The sequence below is a fragment of the Microcaecilia unicolor genome, chromosome 6 (genome assembly GCF_901765095.1).
Source record: "Microcaecilia unicolor chromosome 6, aMicUni1.1, whole genome shotgun sequence".
In the NCBI taxonomy this organism is placed as follows: Eukaryota; Metazoa; Chordata; class Amphibia; order Gymnophiona; family Siphonopidae; genus Microcaecilia; species Microcaecilia unicolor.
The window spans coordinates 26,284,310-26,303,563 of NC_044036.1; the positions used below are offsets into that span (position 1 = coordinate 26,284,310).

General features: G+C 42.3%; 1 protein-coding gene across 3 annotated transcripts in view; it reads left to right on the forward strand.

Annotated features, from left to right (window-relative positions):
• Positions 1-3,468: 3,468 nt before the first annotated feature.
• ZFYVE9 (zinc finger FYVE-type containing 9) overlaps positions 3,469-19,254 on the forward strand; it is a 170,941-nt gene continuing 155,155 nt past the window's right edge. For 2 of the 3 annotated variants that reach the window (XM_030206155.1, XM_030206157.1), the window contains exon 1: positions 3,498-3,684. The gene's annotated coding sequence lies outside the window, so the exon portion shown is untranslated. Of the gene's footprint in view, positions 3,685-19,254 lie in introns of all 3 variants that reach the window. The other variant, XM_030206156.1, reaches the window with a different exon arrangement.

Genomic DNA, 19,254 nt, shown 5'->3' on the forward strand with positions numbered 1-19,254 from the left:
AAGATTTCGGAGAGATGCTGGTGCCAGAAATGGTATTCATAGCTACCGAGTCCCCCTTTCAGTTTGCACCGACTTAACCTTCTAAACATTTATTTATTTTTTCTCATTTCTGGATGATGTGGTAACAGTGGTTAGCATATCTGGGTTTATTTTTTTTTTACTTTATTTTTGAATTTTAACAAGATACAACAAAGCAAACATCTGGAAAACATGTCCAGTGCTAATCAGACACCACAAGATAACATTACACTCATTTCTCTTAACCTTCTAAACATTTAAACAGGCTGGCACTCCATTAGGAATTTTTATGACTTCCTAGAAATTCTCTTTCTTTCTCCGGTGTCTCTTAGATTTTATTCCACCTTGTTAAAATTCAATGGCCATTTGGGCTGCAATTACTAAACATATATCCTTACCTGCTGGGATTTGGCTCATGCCAGTTCCCATGTTAATACATGCTCTTTTGGCTGAAGAGCCCTGGGATATGTCCCTATATCCTTCCCCTGAACTTCTTGTCTCAGGACACCCTGTCTCTTTCCTAGAGAATTGAACCTGTGTACAATGACTTACCCTGAAACAGCAGCCATGAATTTTGATCAAGAAGAAGAAGAAGAAGCAGCAGACTTTTAAAGAGAAAGGTAGAATGAGTTCTGAAAGGTGGCAAAATGTCAGAGAGTGCCAGACCACAGTGACCTGTCCACACAGAACATTTAACAGCAACAACCACACTGGTGACAGAAACAAACAAGACATTATCTGCAAATAATTTTGATCACAGACTGTTTTATGTTATCCAGGAAATCTGTTGTATTCCTGAACTCTCGGCATATGGCCGGATCTGGCCCCATTTCTTAGTTTTATTAATAACCAAGGTCTTCCTACCTCCTTTTGTTGGCACCAAGGTCAATCCTGTGTGGCTCGTAGGGAGTTAAACTGCCCACATTCTCTACAACTATTGTAGAACTGTAAATAAAAGACACTAGACTGTGCTCAATTCAACAATTGTTTATTGATATATCGACTATATGAGGCCATACAGGTCTGAATAGTAGACAAGGTATGGTCTGAATGCTGGAAAAAGGCCAGCCCCTTATATAGGGAATTTGGGTATCCTGAACACAAAAAGATCGAAGGAATACATAAAAGAAAGATTCATCATTACAGGAGCATGGGTTAGTTTACTAATGACTACATATCTGTGATAGACTCCTTGACCATCAGATTACACATTATATATTGGAATCATAAATTGCTCCCTAAGTAAAGATACAAATTGTTTTTCCATTCCTAATGGTCGCCTAACACTCTGCTCTTTATAGTTAGAATGAAGAAACAATACACATTTTAAAAGTGGTCATACTTACTAAATTAACCTATTAAAATACATTTCTAAGGTAGAATATTTCCCACATTACTACTTATTTAATTCGCACATGCCCAGGCCGCCCATCTCACTTATTTCTTTTTTCCAGGGGAGCGGCATAAGCCTCAACTAGTCACAAAACTTACTTTTGTCGCAACGGATAGTGGCTGGTTGTATCTTTTTCCACTATGAGTAGAGAGGTGTGGTAGCTGTGTTAGTCCACTTTTAAAGGTAATCAAAAGAAATAAAATAAAACATGGAAAAGAAAATAAGATGATACCTTTTTTTTATTGAACATAACTTAATACATTCCTTGATTAGTTTTCGAAAGTTGCCCTTCTTTGTCAGATTGCAAATAAGCAAATGTTGGTAGATGACAGTACTGTATATATAGTGAAACATCAAAGCATTTCAGTGACAGTCTATATCAGTGATGGCGAACCTTTCAGAGACCGTGTCCAAACAGCAACCCAAAATCTAATTAATTATCGCAGGTGCCGGTACTCATTATGGGCGGGGTCACCACATATGACTCCACCCCTATGATAGCCACACCCCTTACACCAGCCATGGCGCATATAAACAGACATCATTGAAACTATTATACTAATATAGGAGAAAAAAATAACATGATTTTTTTTCATTATAAATCATTTCTGTAAGCTGTTACAGCTCCAGTATACCCAGTGCAAAATAAGACAGCAGATGTAAATTCTAAAATTGGACATATTCCAAACACTAAAATGAAAATAAAATAATTTTTTCTACCTTTGTTGTCTGGTGATTTTGTTTTTCTATCCATATTGGTCCTAGTCTCTGATTCTGTTGCTCTCTAACTGTTCTCTTAACTCAGTTTCCAGGTCTTCCTTTCCATTCATTTCTTTACTTTTCTCCTTTCTTCTTCATTTCTTGCCCTCCATCCATGTCCAGCAACCCTCCTCTCCCCTCCAGCCACCCTCCTCTCCCCCCTGCCCTCCCAGCACCAGGGCGCCCCCTCCTCTTAAATTTAAAAGGCATACCTGGTCGGGGTTAAGGTGGCGTCGGCAGCGAAAAGTGTGTTGTTTGTTCGGTGTGCCCAGTGGCGTTCCTAGGGGGGCTGACACCCGGGGCGGATCGCCGATGCGCCCCGCCCCCCCGGGTGCAGCGCGGACCCCCCCCCCGGGTGCACGCCTGTCCTCCGTTGTTCCATGCTTCTTCTCTGCCCCGGAACAGGAAGTAACCTTCTTCTCTGCCCCGGAACAGGAAGTAACCTCGGAACAGGAAGTAACCTGTTCCGGGGCAGAGAAGAAGCATGGAACGGAGGACAGGTGCGCGCGGCACCCCCCCAGCGGCGTGCACCTGAGGCGGACCGCACCTACCGCCCCCCCCTAGGAATGCCACTGGGCGTGCCTTCGGCCTTCCCTTGTCTCTCAAGCTCTGGTCCCACCCTTGCGAGGGCGGGACCAGAGCTTGAGAGACAGAAGGGAAGGCCGAAGGCGCGCCGAGCAAGCAACACACTTTTCGCTGCCGACGCCGCCTTAACCCCGACCAGGTATGCTTTTTAAATTTTGGAGGGGGGGCCCTGGTGCTCGGAAGGACGGCGGGCTGGTGCTTGGTGGGAGGGTGGACGGCCTGACCAACCAGTGAAGGCGCACGTGCCATAGGTTCGCCATCACTGGTCTATATGCATGGAGACAGGAGGGCAATGACAGTATATCTGAGTGAAACATCAAAGCATTTCAGTGACAGTCTAACAGGATGGGGGTAAATAGGTGAGCGTCAGGGACACAGGAAGGTGACAGAGTAATACAATTTACAAAGCAATACAATTTTATGCTTTATAATGGCATGGAAAACCCAGATCTTTGCTAATATTTGCTCATTCTGACTTCAAAGGTTTTCCACTACGGCTAGTAAAAGCGCTTCTTCACAGCGCCCCCCCCCCCCATAGAGATTCGTAAAGCAGCCACACGCCTACGGACCACTGACCGCACCAAAGCTGAGCCGGCGCCAACCGACTCCACTTTTCACCAGCCCTGCCGCGCGCTCAGTCTGACTGACGCAGTCACGCAACTTCCTGTTTCCGGCAAGGCAGGATGTGGAGGGAGAGAGACAGAGAGAGGTTGTGTCTATGTGTGTAGTGTAATAGGGGAGGGTCACGGGGCACCGGAGAGAAGGATTGTTAGTGGGCGACCTCAGAGTCAGGTACGAGTTTGATCGGGGAGGGGGTTTGAGGGACAAGTGCCGTGTCGCGGACGAGGAGGAGAGATGGCAGATGATGCGGAGGGGAGGCCGAGCTCCGAATGCGTGTGAGGAAGGATGGGTGCTCGGCGCGTGAGAGTGTGAGTACAGCCGAATGCGTGTGTCACGCGCCTAATGCAAGTTGTGACTTGGTACCTTTGCTAGTATAAAAGCTGATTTTTTTTCCTCCTTTGAATGTGTTTACAGCTGTTTATTTTTTTTTTCCTTTCTGTGGACATTGGAGCCGACTCTGTGGGTGCTTGAGCACCCCCAATATTGAGAAAATTCCTTGTATCTGTCCAGGGAAGGGTTATTTCCATTGGGCTTAGCACCCCCATTAATTTTGAAAAGTTGGCTCCTATGTCTGTGGAAAGAATAGATAAAATGGTTAATTGGAATCGTGGCGTGCAGGATCCCTGTGTTAAATCTTCATTAGCATCAGTTTTTTTTTTTTTTTTGCTCTCCTGTTAATAGCCTACATTTTAATCGTGTGTAAACAGCTTGGAGTTCTGCGGTACTAAAACATCACAATGTGTAATGTCCGTGGACTTGTATGGACATCTTATTGCCTTCTCTATAAGAATGAGGGCCAGAATGCTATTAACTTTAATCTTAGGCAGTTACTTTTAGTGTAACTTGTGTGATTTAAGTCTGATAAATCAGAAAACAGTTCTACTGTTGGATAGCCTTACATCGTTTTACTTGTGGAGGGAGTGATAGGTCCAAAACCTGACCAGGCTGTACAGTTGCTCTTTCATAGTACATGCATTTTCTTCGGAGCAAGATATAAAGACGAAATGACCAAGGAGGGGGGGGGGGGGGGAGAGAGAAGGGGGTCTCCTTTGTACTCCCACCATTGTGCTTTTCTTAAGGATTACCAGATTGCTGAACTGAGAACTCCTGAACCAGACCCTGATCGGTTTTATTGTTCTCTTATTGCTTGCAGGAATGTGTAGTCCTTCATTTCCCTGGAGAAAAATAGGCCTAAAATTTCCAATTAAAAGTAGATTGGGAGTTAAAAAGAAACCAGCCTAAAAGCCTAGAACTAGATTGACTGATCCTTGATACCTAGAAGCCAGTTGTTAACTGAGGGAAGAATCTTCAGCGGGTTCAGTGTGATATTGCCTTAAGATAGCAATACTTAAATTGTTTTCCTTTTTTTGTTTTTGTTTTGCTTTGCTTGTTAGTGTTGTTGAACTTTTAAAAATTATGATGCTTATACATATCCAAACAGCAGTAACTGCTGTGAGATGTGATCATCCATATAACACAGAAATAAGATACAGGTTTACCTAGATTATCTAAAGATATCATTGAATATTAAACCTTGGCTATGCCACTTACTTTAGCTCTTCCGTAAAGACAATGTGCCAAGATTTCTCTTTGTTTATAAAATTGCCCATGGCCTTATTCTGCAAAATGTGTTGCTGTTTTTGTTTTTTAAAGATCATTTTCTTCTTAAAAGGGCCCTTTACCAAAGCTTACCGTGTGCTAAATGCCACGTGGCCAATAGGTATAAAATAGGATGCACAACATTTAGTGTGCATTAAGCTTTAGTAAAATGATCCCAAAGTGTAAGAAACATGCATAGTAACATAGTAAATGACAACAGATGAGGACTGAACATTCCATCCAGACTGCCCAACAGTCACACTCATTATCAATTCATGATTAAATTAATGAGTATGATATAAAATACTTGATCATTTTTTTTTTCATTTCTGAGACATAGACCGTAAAAGTCTAACTTCTGGAGTTACCGTTGAAGCCCACTCCAGCCTATCTGAATCCATCTTGTCATTTGAGGGACACAGACCGTAAAAATCTGCCAGGCACTATCCTTGTGTTCCAATTACTGGAGTTTCTTTCCAGCCCATTTTAAACTGGATTGCTATATATGGGATACAGACTGTACAAGTTTGCCTGACACCAGCCTTACTTCTTCACAGAGTTACCATCTAAGCACCACTTGACATGTCAAACACACATGCAACCATTTAAGTTTTATTTTTTATACTATTCAGATCCTCTGTTCATCCCATGCCTTTTCAAATTCCATCACCGTTTTTGTCTCTACCACATCCTTCAGGCGTGCATTCCAGGCATCAAATCCCACTGCTGCTCCTTGTGATCTTGGGGGCAAGTCACTTAACCGTCCATTGCCTCAGGTACAAACTTAGATTGTGAGCCCTCCTGGGACAGAGAAATATCCAGAGTACCTGAATGTAACTCACCTTGAGCTACTGCTGAAAAAGGTGTGAGCAAAATCTAAATAAAATAAATGGAATGTTGCTACTATTTGAGATTCTACATGGAATGTTGCTGAGTGGAGGAGTGGCCTAGTGGTTAGAGCACTGGTCTTGCAATCCAGAGGTGGCCAGTTCAAATCCCACTGCTGCTCCTTGTGATCTTGGGAAAGTCACTTAACCCTCCATTGCCTCAGGTACAAACTTAGATTGTGAGCCCTCCTGGGACAGAGAAATATCCAGAGTACCTGAATGTAACTCACCTTGAGCTACTGCTGAAAAAGGTGTGAGCAAAATCTAAATAAAATAAATGGAATGTTGCTACTATTTGAGATTCTACATGGAATGTTGCTGAGTGGAGGAGTGGCCTAGTGGTTAGAGCACCAGTCTTGCAATCCAGAGGTGGCCAGTTCAAATCCCACTGCTGCTCCTTGTGATCTTGGGAAAGTCACTTAACCCTCCATTGCCTCAGGCACAAACTTAGATTGTGAGCCCTCCTGGGACAGAGAAATATCCAGAGTACCTGAATGTAACTCACCTTGAGCTACTGCTGAAAAAGGTGTGAGCAAAATCTAAATAAAATAAATGGAATGTTGCTACTATTTGAGATTCTACATGGAATGTTGCTGAGTGGAGAAGTGGCCTAGTGGTTAGAGCACTGGTCTTGCAATCCAGAGGTGATCGGTTCAAATCCCACTGCTGCTCCTTGTGATCTTGGGCAAGTCACTTAACCCCATCCATTGCCTCAGGTACTAACTTAGATTGTGAGCCCTCCTGGGACAGAGAAATATCCAGAGTACATGAATGTAACTCACCTTGAGCTACTACTGAAGAAGGTGTGAGCAAAATCCAAATAAATAAATAAATAAATAATAACCATCTTCTATGTGAAAAAGAGTTTCTTGACATTATGTCTGCCACCCTGCAACCTCAATTCATATGCTCAAGTTTTACTGTTTTTCCTTCCCACAAAAATATTTGTTTCTGTATTAATACCTTTCAAGTATTTAAATGCCTGTATCATATCCACCCTCGTTCCTCCTCTCCTTTAGGGTATACATATTCAGGTCTTCCAGTCCTAACCTTTTCCCAGGTAGCACTGTAGATGCCTTTTCATTTGGGGCTGTTATTGAGATGATACGTTTGTTTATTAGAGATTCTAGATATACTGTCTTTCTGTGGATGCTCTGAAGCTTTTTGTGGTCCTTGCCAGTTATGCATTTTTACTGTTGCTGGCATTTTGTCCTGAATATTTATTTATTTGTTTATGATATTTATATCCCACATTATCCCAAGACATTTCTAGCTCAGTATGGCTAACAATAAAAGACTTTAGTAAAAAGTTCGGATTGGTTAGAGTTGTAAAGTTGTACAGAATACATTACATTCAATTCTTATTGTGTATAGCATAATAATAATAATATTGTGTAAAACATATGTTTTTGGTTTGGTTAGAATAGTAGGTAACAAAAAAGGATATGGCATGAAACAATTGAAGGAGTACTATCCAGCAGGCTTGGGTAAGGGAAATCAATTATTCATTATATGATTTTTTTTTGAAGAGGAATGATTTTTTAAAGATGTTATGAAATTTTGAATAATTATGTTGAGATCTGATTTCTATCAGGGAGGGAATTATATCATTTAGTGCCCTGGTAGGTGAAATCCACTGAATGAACTGTTTTCTATATTATTTTCTTGCAATTGGGGGGTGGGGGGCGGAGTCTTAAGCAGTTCCTTGCTCCATAAGTAGCATTATGTGAAGGGAGCTCAGTGAGTGGTTGCATATAATCTGGGGCTGAACCATATATTTGATGTATAAAAGCACAGAATTTAAAAATGATCATTGCTTTAATAGGGAGCCAGTGTAATTTGAGAGCGTGGTGAGGCTCTTTCAAAGTGTTATACTTTGAAGATAAATCTGGCTGCAGTTTGAAGTTTGTTTTTTTTAATAGACTCTTTGCAACTGGCGTATTCTACATTATAGTAGTCAAATTGAGTTTAGAACTTGTTGGTTTGCTTCTTGTTGGCAACTAAGTACATTAGTTTGAACTTGAAAAATAAATGACAAAATTAATCATAATTAAAAGCAACTTCAAATGACCATGCTTTTACAGCGTTTACAAATACAGTAAACTCACCAAGCATTAGACATTATCCCCACATCCTGTATAATAATTCTCACCTTCAACATTCTGAGGCTGCCTGGAACCGTGGTCTGCTAGGTGCTGTAGATCAAACTGATGTCATGAATCACACTGATTGGCTGCGCCTCGGGTGAAGTCACAAAGCAATCAAACCTATGAGATGCTGCAGGACGTTTAATAGACAGGAGTGGAAGTTAGCAAAGCAAGTCTATGGTAAGCAAGGAAGCCCATTGGTTAATCTCTGTTTCCACTCCCCTACGCAGCCGTCATTGGTATATACGCAAAAACAAGCAAACCTAGGAGCTGCTGCTTCACATTGTCGTTTTTAAATTGTTGTTCCATCCGAAACAAGTCTAAAGCTGTTTCAGCTGGATAGACAGTGCCTTAAAACGTGGAGGACAAAAGGAGGGGGGAGACAGACAGACCCTGCAACTGGGAGGGAGGGAGGGCGACCGACCCTGCAACTGGGTGGGAGGGAGGGAGGGGGGACCCTGCAACTGGGAAGGAGGGAGGGAGGGGGGACCCTCCTGCAACTGGGAGGGGGGGGGGGACCCTGCAACTGGGAAGGAGGGAGGGAGGGGGGACCCTCCTGCAACTGGGAGGGGGGGGCCCTGCAACTGGGAGACAGACCGGGGGGGGGGGGGGACAACAACCCTGGAACTGGGAGGGAGGGGGGACCCTGGCACATACTCTTTCTCACACACACACTCGCACCCAGTCTCACTCTCTGTCTGTCACACACACACACACTCGCACATTCACTCTCTCTCACACAGTCACTCTCACACACACTCAAACATACACACTCCGAGGAAAACCTTGCTAGCGCCTGTTTTCTTTAAATCAGAAACGGGCCTTTTTTACTAGTTCTATATAGTGCACCTAGAGATCTGTGCCAAAATGGTGCGGATTCTATAACAATGTGCGTAACTTAACAAGCTAATGAGTGCTGATAACAGCACTTAAGCAATAATGAGCATTAATTGGCACCGATTAGAATTTAGGCATGTATTCTGTAACGATGTGCACTGAACTTTTAATGCACACAGGCAAAAAGGGGTGTGCTTATAAGCGGAGAATTGGACGTTTCATGGGTGTCCCAAAATTTAGTGGCCTAGTTATAGAATATGGCCTAGTGCACCTAAATCTACACGCAGGGATTTCATTGGTATAAATGGATGTGCGTAGATTTAGGCGCTGAAATATCAACTAAGCATATTGTATAATCGGTGCCTAAATCTAGGCACTGATTATAGAATATGCTTAGTCGGCACTGATTTCAGCACCAAATTTTTTTTTTTTTTAGGCGCCATATATAGAATCTCCTGCTTAGGGGGAGATTCTGTAAGTGGGTGCCTCTGTTTAGGTACCCTGATGCAGTGTGGTGAGAGCCTACATAAGAGTAGCCATACTGGGTCATACCAATGGTCCATCTAGCTCAGTATCCTGCTTCCAAGTACCTGGCAGAATCCCAAATTGTGGTAACATTCCATTCTACCAATCCAAGGAAAAGTAGTTGATTCCCCATGTCTGTCTCAATAGCATACTATGGACTTTTTCTCCAGGAACTTCTCAAAACCTTTTTTAAACCCAGATACGCTAACCGCTGTTACTACATCCTCCGGCAAAGAGTTCCAGAGCCTAACTATTCGTTCAGTAGAAAAATATTTCCTTCTATTTGTTTTAAAAGTATTTACATGTAACTTCCTTGAGTGTCCCCTAGTCTTTGTACTTTTGGAACAAGTGAAAAATAAATTCACTTCTACTTGTTCTACAACACTCAGGATTTTGTAGACCTCAATCATATCTCTCCTCATCCATCTTTTTTCCAAGCCGAAGAGACCTAACATCTTTAGCCTTTCGTCATATGAGATGACTTCCATCCCTTTTATCATTTTTGGTTGCACTTCTTTGACCTTTTCTAATTCTGCTATATCTTTTTTTGAGATATGATGACCAAGACTGAATGCAATACTCCATCCCTATCCTAATAATTCCTAGCATCCTGTTTGCTTTTTGGCTGTCGCCGCATATTAAGCAGAAGATTTCAATGTATTATCTACAACGACACCTATATCTTTTTCTTGGGTGCTGATCGCCAAGGTGGACACTAGCATCAGATAACTATGATTTGGATTATTATTTCCATTGTTCATCGCTTTTCATTTGTCCACATTAAATTTTATCTGCTATTTGGATGCCCAGTCTTCCAGTTTCACATTGGCCACTCTCCAGTCTTCAGCTACTACGGATGATTTCAATGAGAGGTTACATATTTCTAGCAGATCAGCAATTTCATGCTTGATTTCTTAGAGTACCCTTGGATGTATGCCATCCTGTCCAGGTGATTTACTACTTTTTAATTTGTCGATTTGGCTCAGTACATCTTCCAGGTTTACCGATATTTCTTTCAGTTCCTTCGCATCATCACCTTTGAAAACCATCTCCGGTACAGGCAGATCTCTTACATGTTCTTCCGTAAAGACCAAAGCAAAGAATTCATTCAGTTTCTCCGCTATGATCTTAATCCTACCTGAGTGCCCCTTTTGCTCCTTAATGAGCTAACGGTCCCACGGATTCCCTTTCAGGCTTTCTGCTTCTGATGCACCTATTCTTTAATGGCATCCGGGTGCCCGGATTCTGTTATAGAATACTAACGTATGCCTAATGTTTGCGCCCACAGTTACACCAGCCGTAGAAGTGAACTAAGTGCAGTCATGTAAACATGGCAAGAATACTGTAAGTTACATACATGAGTGGGAGATCCACCCTGTGCTACTTGTGTATGCCCTTACAGAGTAGTGTTTTAGGCCCCCCTCTAGCACTTACGTGTGCAAATGTACACTTACCCACAGGGCTGTGGAGTCCGAGTCAGAAGCAATTTTGGGTGGAATCGAGGCGGTAAAAATGTATGCACTCCAACTTCAAACTAGTGCTTTAGATCAGTACAAAAAACGTAAAGTCGATGGAGTCAGATTATTCTGTGTGTACAAGGAGCGTGTAAATGCAGATGCCCAGTTACAGGTGTCCCCTTCTATTGACTCATTTCTCAAACTGAACCACTGGACACCTTTCCTGATATTGAAGGAGACAGAAACAAAAAAAGGCAAAGATCTGCCACAGAAATAGCAAACCAAAAGAAAAAAAGCAGATCAAAAAAGACAAAAAAAATGGAACAGGAGGGTAACAGCAGAAGTGGTTTATTACAAGTTACCCGACGTGGCCACGTTTCGCCCTCAGGCTGCATCACGGGTACAAAAAACTAGTAGGGGTAAAAAGCAAAGTGAACCCCTAAAAGTAGTCATACAACCACCTTACATAAGTGCTTCCCAAGCTTACTCAGCAAACTTCCAGTCAACATAGCATTGTGAAGTTTGCTGAGTAAGCTTGGGAAGCACTTATGTAAGGTGGTTGTATGACTACTTTTAGGGGTTCACTTTGCTTTTTACCCCTACTAGTTTTTTGTACCCCTGACGCAGCCTGAGGGCGAAACGTGGCCACGTCGGGTAACTTGTAATAAACCACTTCTGTTACCCTCCTGTTCCATTTTTTTTTTTGTCTTTTTTGATCGGCTTTTTTTTCTTTTGGTCTGATATTGAAGGATCCACCTCGTACAGCGGATCCCAAACTGTGCGGCACTCTACCTTGGTGCACCACAGCAAACTCCTCAGGGGTGTCGCGGCGCATCGCTCCCTACTTTCTCCTCTCGCAGGTCCAGCATCTGCTGCTTCCCCCACCACCGCTGCAGTGCTTGCAGATATCATTTTCGGGCCGTCCGCAATTCACACAGGCACTGTGGGGAATTCACTCTGTTACGTCTGGCCCTCGCAAAAGGAAGTTTCATCAGAGAGGGCCAGATGCAGCAGACTGGGAAGGCACCGGAGTGCCTGTGTGAATCGCGGACGGCCCAAAAATGTAAGCTGCAGCGGCGGTGGAGGAAGGGAAAGGAAGCGGCAGCAATCCTGGACCTGTAGGAAGGAAGGTAGGAGCGATGCTTGATTTGGGGAAGGTGTGCTGGTGTGAGAGGAGGGGGCTGCAAGGAAAGGGAAAAGGAGACCTATGTGGCGGGGAAGGGGGGGAAGGGTGCCACAGATACCAATGTGGCTAGGGGGAGGGGTGCGCCGAGAACCGAAAAGTTTGGGAACCCCTGACCTAGTAGATAATTTTATTACAAATATTAAGAGATATGACAAGGTCTCCCATTTGATTCCTCTTCTAACGTAATGAGGTCATGTTTATTTATTAGGATTTTACCTCCTTTTTGGAATTCATTCAAGGCGTACAACAAGAATAAGTCAAACATAAACAATAACTAATTACAGCAGTAGAAATATTCAAACAACAATACAGTATGGCATAGTATGCTATGTTACGAAGTCAACACAAAACATTTTAATAGACAGCATAGGGTTTAAGCAAAGATGAAATATATTGATAGATAAGATAGAGTAACAGGAGTAAGAAAATAAGGGATTAGTTCTACTACTACTACTACTACTATTTAGCATTTCTATAGCGCTACAAGGCGTACACAGCGCTGCACAAACATAGAAGAAAGACAGTCCCTGCTCAAAGAGCTTACAATCTAATAGACAAAAAAAATAAATAAAGTAAGCAAATCAATTAATGTGAACGGGAAGAAAGAGAGGAGGGTAGGTGGAGGCGAGTGGTTACAATTGGTTACGAGTCAAAAGCAATGTTAAAGAGGTGGGCTTTCAGTCTAGATTTAAAGGTGGCCAAGGATAGGGCAAGACGTAGGGGCTCAGGAAATTTATTCCTGGCGTAGGGTGCAGCGAGACAGAAGGCGCAAAGTCTGGAGTTGGCAGTAGTGGAGAAGGGAACAGATAAAGATTTATCCATGGAGCGGAGTGCACGGGAAGGGGTGTAGGGAAGGACGAGTGTGGAGAGATACTGGGGAGCAGCAGAGTGAGTACATTTATAGGTTAGTAGAAGAAGTTTGAACAGGATGCGAAAACGGATAGGGAGAGGGGTAGTATGAGTAAAGCGACCCTGGCGGAAGACGAGACGGGCAGCAGAGTTTTGAATCGACTGGAGGGGGGAGAGGTGACTAAGTGGGAGGCCAGCAAGAAGCAGATTGCAGTAGTCTAAACGAGAGGTGACAAGGGTGTGGATGAGGGTTTTGGTAGAGTGCTCGGAAAGAAAGGGGCGGATTTTACGGATGTTGTAAAGAAAGAAATGACAGGTCTTGGCAATCTGCTGGATATGAGCAGAGAAGGAGAGAGAAGAGTCAAAGATGACTCCAAGGTTTCGAGCTGAGGAGACAGGGAGAATGAGAGAGCCATCAACAGAAATAGAAAATGGGGGGAGCGGGGAGGTGGGTTTGGGGGGGAAAATGAGAAGCTCGGTTTTGGTCATATTTAATTTCAGGTGGCGTTGAGATATCCAGACAGCAATGTCAGAAAAGCACGCTGAAACTTTGGTTTGGATGCAAGGTGAGACATCAGGGGTAGAAAGGTAGATTTGGGAGTCATCAGCATAGAGATGGTAGGAAAAGCCATGGGATGAGATTAATGAACCAAGGGAAGAAGTGTAGATAGAAAAGAGGAGGGGACCAAGAACAGAACCCTGAGGTACGCCGACAGGCAGAGGGATAGAAGTAGAAGAGGATCCACCAGAGTGAACACTAAAGGTGCGGAGGGAGAGGTAGGAAGAGAACCAGGAAAGGACAGAGCCCTGGAAAAGAAGGTTGCAAATGAGGTCAGAAAGGTGCTTGAGCATTATCGTAGCTAGGGTAAGAGTGGATAAAATGGGCCCTTAATGTAGTGGGGTTTCTGAAAGAAGGGTAGTACCAGTGAGCTGATGGTATAAAGCAGTGGGTAGGCATGGATCTATAAATCTGGATACCTGTGATGAGTTCCTTGCTTGATTCTGTGACTTAACTCGCTTAACCTCCCACAGTGGATGTTTTGAAAGGTGGGAAGGAAGTAATCTTGTGATCTATCAAAATATTAATTTGTTATTAAGCTCGTTTGTCTGTTCTGAAATTCAGTATTGGTTCCTGTCAATGTAATGTAATTGGGGTCTTGGTGGCCATAGTCTCAAAAGTCTTTTTACATAGTAACATAGTAGATGACGGCAGAAAAAGACCTGCATGGTCCATCTAGTCTGCCCAACAAGTTAAACTCATATGTGCAACTTCTTGTGTATACCTTACCTTGATTTGTATCTGCCATTTTCAGGGCACACAGACTGTAGAAGTCTTGCCCAACACTAGCCCCGCCTCCCACTAAATCCTGATGGAAGATTTTCAGAGATGTATCTTTGTGCCTGTGAATTAGAAGCCGCTTCAGATATCCAAAGCTCTTCACCGATATCCACAAGAATCCAGCTAAAGGGCCGAAGTAAAATGTGGCCCTTTAGCTGGATTGTTGTGGATATCGGTGAAGAGCTTTGGATATCTGAAGCGGGTTCCTGAAAATCCAGCTTATATTTAATTTGAAGCCACATTTTTGGTTTTGTGAATTAGAAGCGGCACATATGATTTATGTTGCCTTTTGATTATTTTTTTTACCCCACACTGCGCTTGTACAATCGTCCCTTGATGAAGCCCTTAAGAGAGAAACGCCTCCTTCGTCGCTTTTGATCCCATTGTTTTTGGTCAAATTATCGCCAAAACAGCAGGCCTCCTTCAGCTGAGCCCAGGGGGCTAGTGGAAAGGAATGTGCAGTGTGCTGCTCTTCCTATGCATCTGTGACCTTTCACCTCTTGTGGGACTGGGGCAGCTCCATCATTTGTTATATGAGAATGAAGTGCTTTGCTTCATTACCTTTTCACTCCATTCTCTCTTTATGCAACATGCAGTAACAGCTGGTCCTTACGGTTTTTGGTTTATAATTTCACTTTCTGTACTGCCTTTCAGCCGTCAGCATCAACAGATTTTGTTTGTGGGAGGATTTGCTAGTTTTAGTTTTGTTTATGAATCCAGAATGACATTAGTTTACATAATTAGGTAGAAGTTTATGTAAACAAACTTGTTTGGGGGGGGGAATACATTTTACGGTGACTAGCCCGGTAGCTGAGTGGGGGGAGGGGGAGGCATGCTGTGCACTACTTTGGAAAGTTATTTTCAATTCATGAGCTCAGCCTTTGCTCCACAGAGAGGATGCTTTTAAGGCAGCTTTCGCAGCATCTGTGGAGCAGAAGTCTGCTCACTGCAGAGTGGCGGCATTAAGTGGTTAGACGTTTTGGTGCACATCTACCAGGGTCTGTGATTGGTGTCCCCTGACTCAGGACTGTCAGCTTAATGACTAGGCTGAACCAGGAGAAGGGATTGATTAAATAGTGAAAAATCCAAGCTAGCTTAAAAAAATGACTCCAGGTGCCATAAGTCTGTAGAGGTCAGGTGGCAATTCAGCCAGATGCCAAAGGGAACAGATGAGATACTGTCAGGCCAAAAAGAAACACTTTTATTAGCTGAATATGTTAAGTTGGACTAGTATAAAGGCATCATCTAATATCACAACCTGGTTGTGATTTTAATAAAAAAAATTTTATCACGCTTTTTTTTTGTTGTTTTTTAGCATTCTTAGCATTAAGGTGCTTAAGGTATGGAACAACAACTTTCTTTATATTTCCACTGTTATATTTGCATATCTGCCAAGGTAACCTTGAAAATAATCGGGGGACATTTGATTGTGGCTCTGTACCTCTTACTATCCAAAATCATGGTAAGCAAGCATAGACAAACTTTACTGCTGGCAACAAACTCAGAACTCAGACACAAATTTTCAATTATCGTCCAATTTCTTAATTACTTTTTTTTTTGTAAAATTGATTGAATGTGCTGTGTTTCAGCAACTTGATAAATATTTACAGCAGCATGAAATGTTAGATCAAGATCAGTTTGGGTTCTGAAAGGACCATGATACTGAAACAGTATTAATATCTTTGTTGGACAGAGTGAGGACAGGTTTTGATAAGGGTACTAAGTTTTTCTGTTACCCTGGATATTTCTGCAGCTTTTGATACCATTGATCATTCTATTTTGTTGAATTGATTACAATTACAACTTTGTCTTACCCTTCACTACCAATTATAATGTTCTATTACGTATTGTGTTGACATTGCTAGTATTCCATGCCATACTTGGTATTGTTTTCGAATATTTTTACTGCTGTAATTGCCTATTGCTCATGTTTGATCTATTCTTACTGTACACCGCCTTGAGTGAACTCCTTCAAAAAGGTGGTAAATAAATCCTAATAATAATAATTGATTGGATTATCCAGCTTTGTATTATGTTGGTTTAAATATTTTTTGAAAGTCAGGAAGTTCTGTGTGTTCGAATGGTCTCTGGCCTGTTTGACAGGTGTTCCGCAGGGCTCCTGTTTTTTCCACGGTATTTATCTCTTTCTTTTACCTTTATTCACATTGTTGAGATGTTTGGGGGTGCAATACAAGTTGTATGCTGATGACATACAGTTTGTGTTGCCTGTCGAGAACTCTTTTGAAGATTCTTTTGTTAAATTGAGATTTTACCTTTCAAAAAATATTGCAATGGATGGAGGGAAATCGTTTGAAATTGAACATTTCAAAAACTCAAATTCTTTTCCTCTCTGGTACAAAAAGGGTAAATTGTCCTTTTAACATTGATTCTGTTACTATCCCCATTGTCCATCAGGTTAGAAATTTGGGGGTGCAACTTGACATTACATTATCTATGAAAAACCAGGTTGGAAATAATAAAAGCAACGGTATTTTATAAATTAAGAACAAAGGACAAGTTTTTGAAAGCAGTCACAAAAGAGCTGCTCATCTTGTCCCATCAGCCAGTTGCTCAGTCTTTTCACATCTTCATTTGTGTTGAACAGATGCCCCAAAGGTATTCCTTCAATTTTAGAAAAAGATGGAAATTGCATGGCACTCCCTGGGCAATATGGCAGATGGGGTAATTGCCTCTGTGGAGGTGGTCATGCTGTGTGAGGCCTAGCGTTCTCATGTTGCAACAAAATTTCCTTATTGTACATTCAAAGTTTTCAGGGTTGCAGTGTAATGCTTTAAGTGATTCTTGGATTGTCCTTTGAGTTTGTCGTGTAAAACTCACCTATTGCTTTCACGGGTCATGCACTTTGTCTTTGAACACACAAATCAGCCCTTCCCGGTCCACAATCACCCAACAGTTCACAGTACTCACATCAGTACAATCATCACCATAAACAACCTGCATGTGGTGGTGAATTTCAGTTGGAGAGATTCCTATAGCAGTCAGAAATTGTATCACAGCACTGTTGTATTTCACAAGCAACAGCAAAACAATCTCTTCATATAGACACTTCTTACTAATTGAGGTGAAGGAAGAGGTTTCAAAGAACAGGTGAACATATGTACTACTACTACTTAACATTTCTAGAGCGCTACTAGGGTTACGCAGCGCTGTACAATTTAACAAAGAGAGACAGTGTCTGCTCAAAGAGCTTACAATCTAATAGACAAGTGAATATGTAGCATGTCATTGTTGCCATCTGTTGATGAGTTGTGGAGGCATTGCCTTTCATTTAACCCTCATAGTTAGATCTTTAAGTTGGGTCCGTATGACTCCTTATGAATACCTGGACCAGCTCTATTTGCTGTTTATTTTTTATTGGTATATGCCTTGGGTGAATCTCTTCATAAAAGCGGTTAATAAATCCCAATAAATAACTATATTGCCTTTCAAGGAGTACCAATTAAAGTTTTATATCCTGAAGCAGGGTTATTTGAAGAACTTCACTACTCTCGAATAGAGAGCTCCACAGGAATGGGGATCACAGGAACTGTTAGGGATGGAAGAATTTACCATGGGTAAAAGCAGTTGGCTTAGCAGAATTTTAAAAAGGTTTGGATAATTTCCTAAAAGAGAAGTCCATAAACCATTATTAAGATGTACTTGGGAAAGTCCACTGCTTATTTCTAGGATAAGCAGCATAAAATCTGTTTTACTGTTCTGGGATCTTGCCAGGTTCTTGTGATCTAGATTGGCCACTGTTAGAGACAGGATACTGGGCCTGATTAACTTTGTTCTGTCCCAGTATAATAACAACACTTAATGTTCTTATGTTCTATTCCTGCAGGGATGAATGAAATTGCTGTGGGATTCCCACAGGACTGTAGTCATAGTAGATGATGACGGCAGAAAAAGACCTGCACGGTCCATCCAGTCTGCCCAACAAGATAAACTCATATGTGTATACCTTACCTTGATTTGTACCTGCCTTATTCAGGGCACAGACCGTACAAGTCTGCCCAGCAGTACTTCCCGCCTCCCAACCACCAGTCCCGCCTCCCATCACTGGCTCTGGCACAGACCGTATAAGTCTGCCCTCCATTATCCTCACCTCCCAACCACCAACCCCTCTTCCCCCCACCTGCTCCGCCACCCAATTTCGGCTAAGCTCCTGAGGATCCATTCCTTCTGCACAGGATTCCTTTATGCATATCCCACGCATGTTTGAATTCCGTTACCGTTTTCATCTCCACCATGGTATTTATTCATTCACTCACTCATAATGCTTGATATACCGCAAGGGGGCCGGAAATAGAAATAAAAAGAAGAAAAAGGTACAGGAAGGGAAAAGATGGGAGGGTAAACAGAGAGAGGGAAGAGAGGTCATGAAAAAGTGGGCCAAAAGATCTTGGAGAATAGGTAGGTTTTGAGAAGTGACTTGTAAAGAGGGTTCAGTCCCGATTTGAAGCAGGAGAGTGTTCCACAGTTTAGGACCAAGATACCTGAAGGCCATTCCTCGGGAAATATTGAGACGGAGAGCATGGGGAGAAGGAAGGGTGAGGAGATTAGTATTGGAGGAGCGGGGGCAACAAGAGGGGAATATAAGGGATGAGAAAGTTGGTTATATAAGGAGGGGTGGATGAGAAGCGACCTTTTTAAAACAATCTTAACCAAATCAACCAAAGCCTCCAAATAATGCACACTTGGGCAGATGCATTCCAACTAAAACTTAATGCAGAAAAATCACAATTTCTTGTACTCACCTCACAACATAACACAAAAAACTTCTCCACCATAATCACACCATACTGTTCCCTTCCTGTCTCACAAAACTTGAAAATTCTGGGAATCACCTTTGTTCGAAACCTCACTCTTGATACCCATATGAAAAACACGACGAAAAAGATGTTCTACACTGTGGAAACTCAAGAGTAAAACCTTTCTTCCCGAGATACATCTTCCGTACCCTGGTACAGCCAATGTTAATTAGTCATCTGGACTACTGCAATGCACTTTACGCCGGGTGCAAAGAACAGACAATCAAAAAACTCCAAA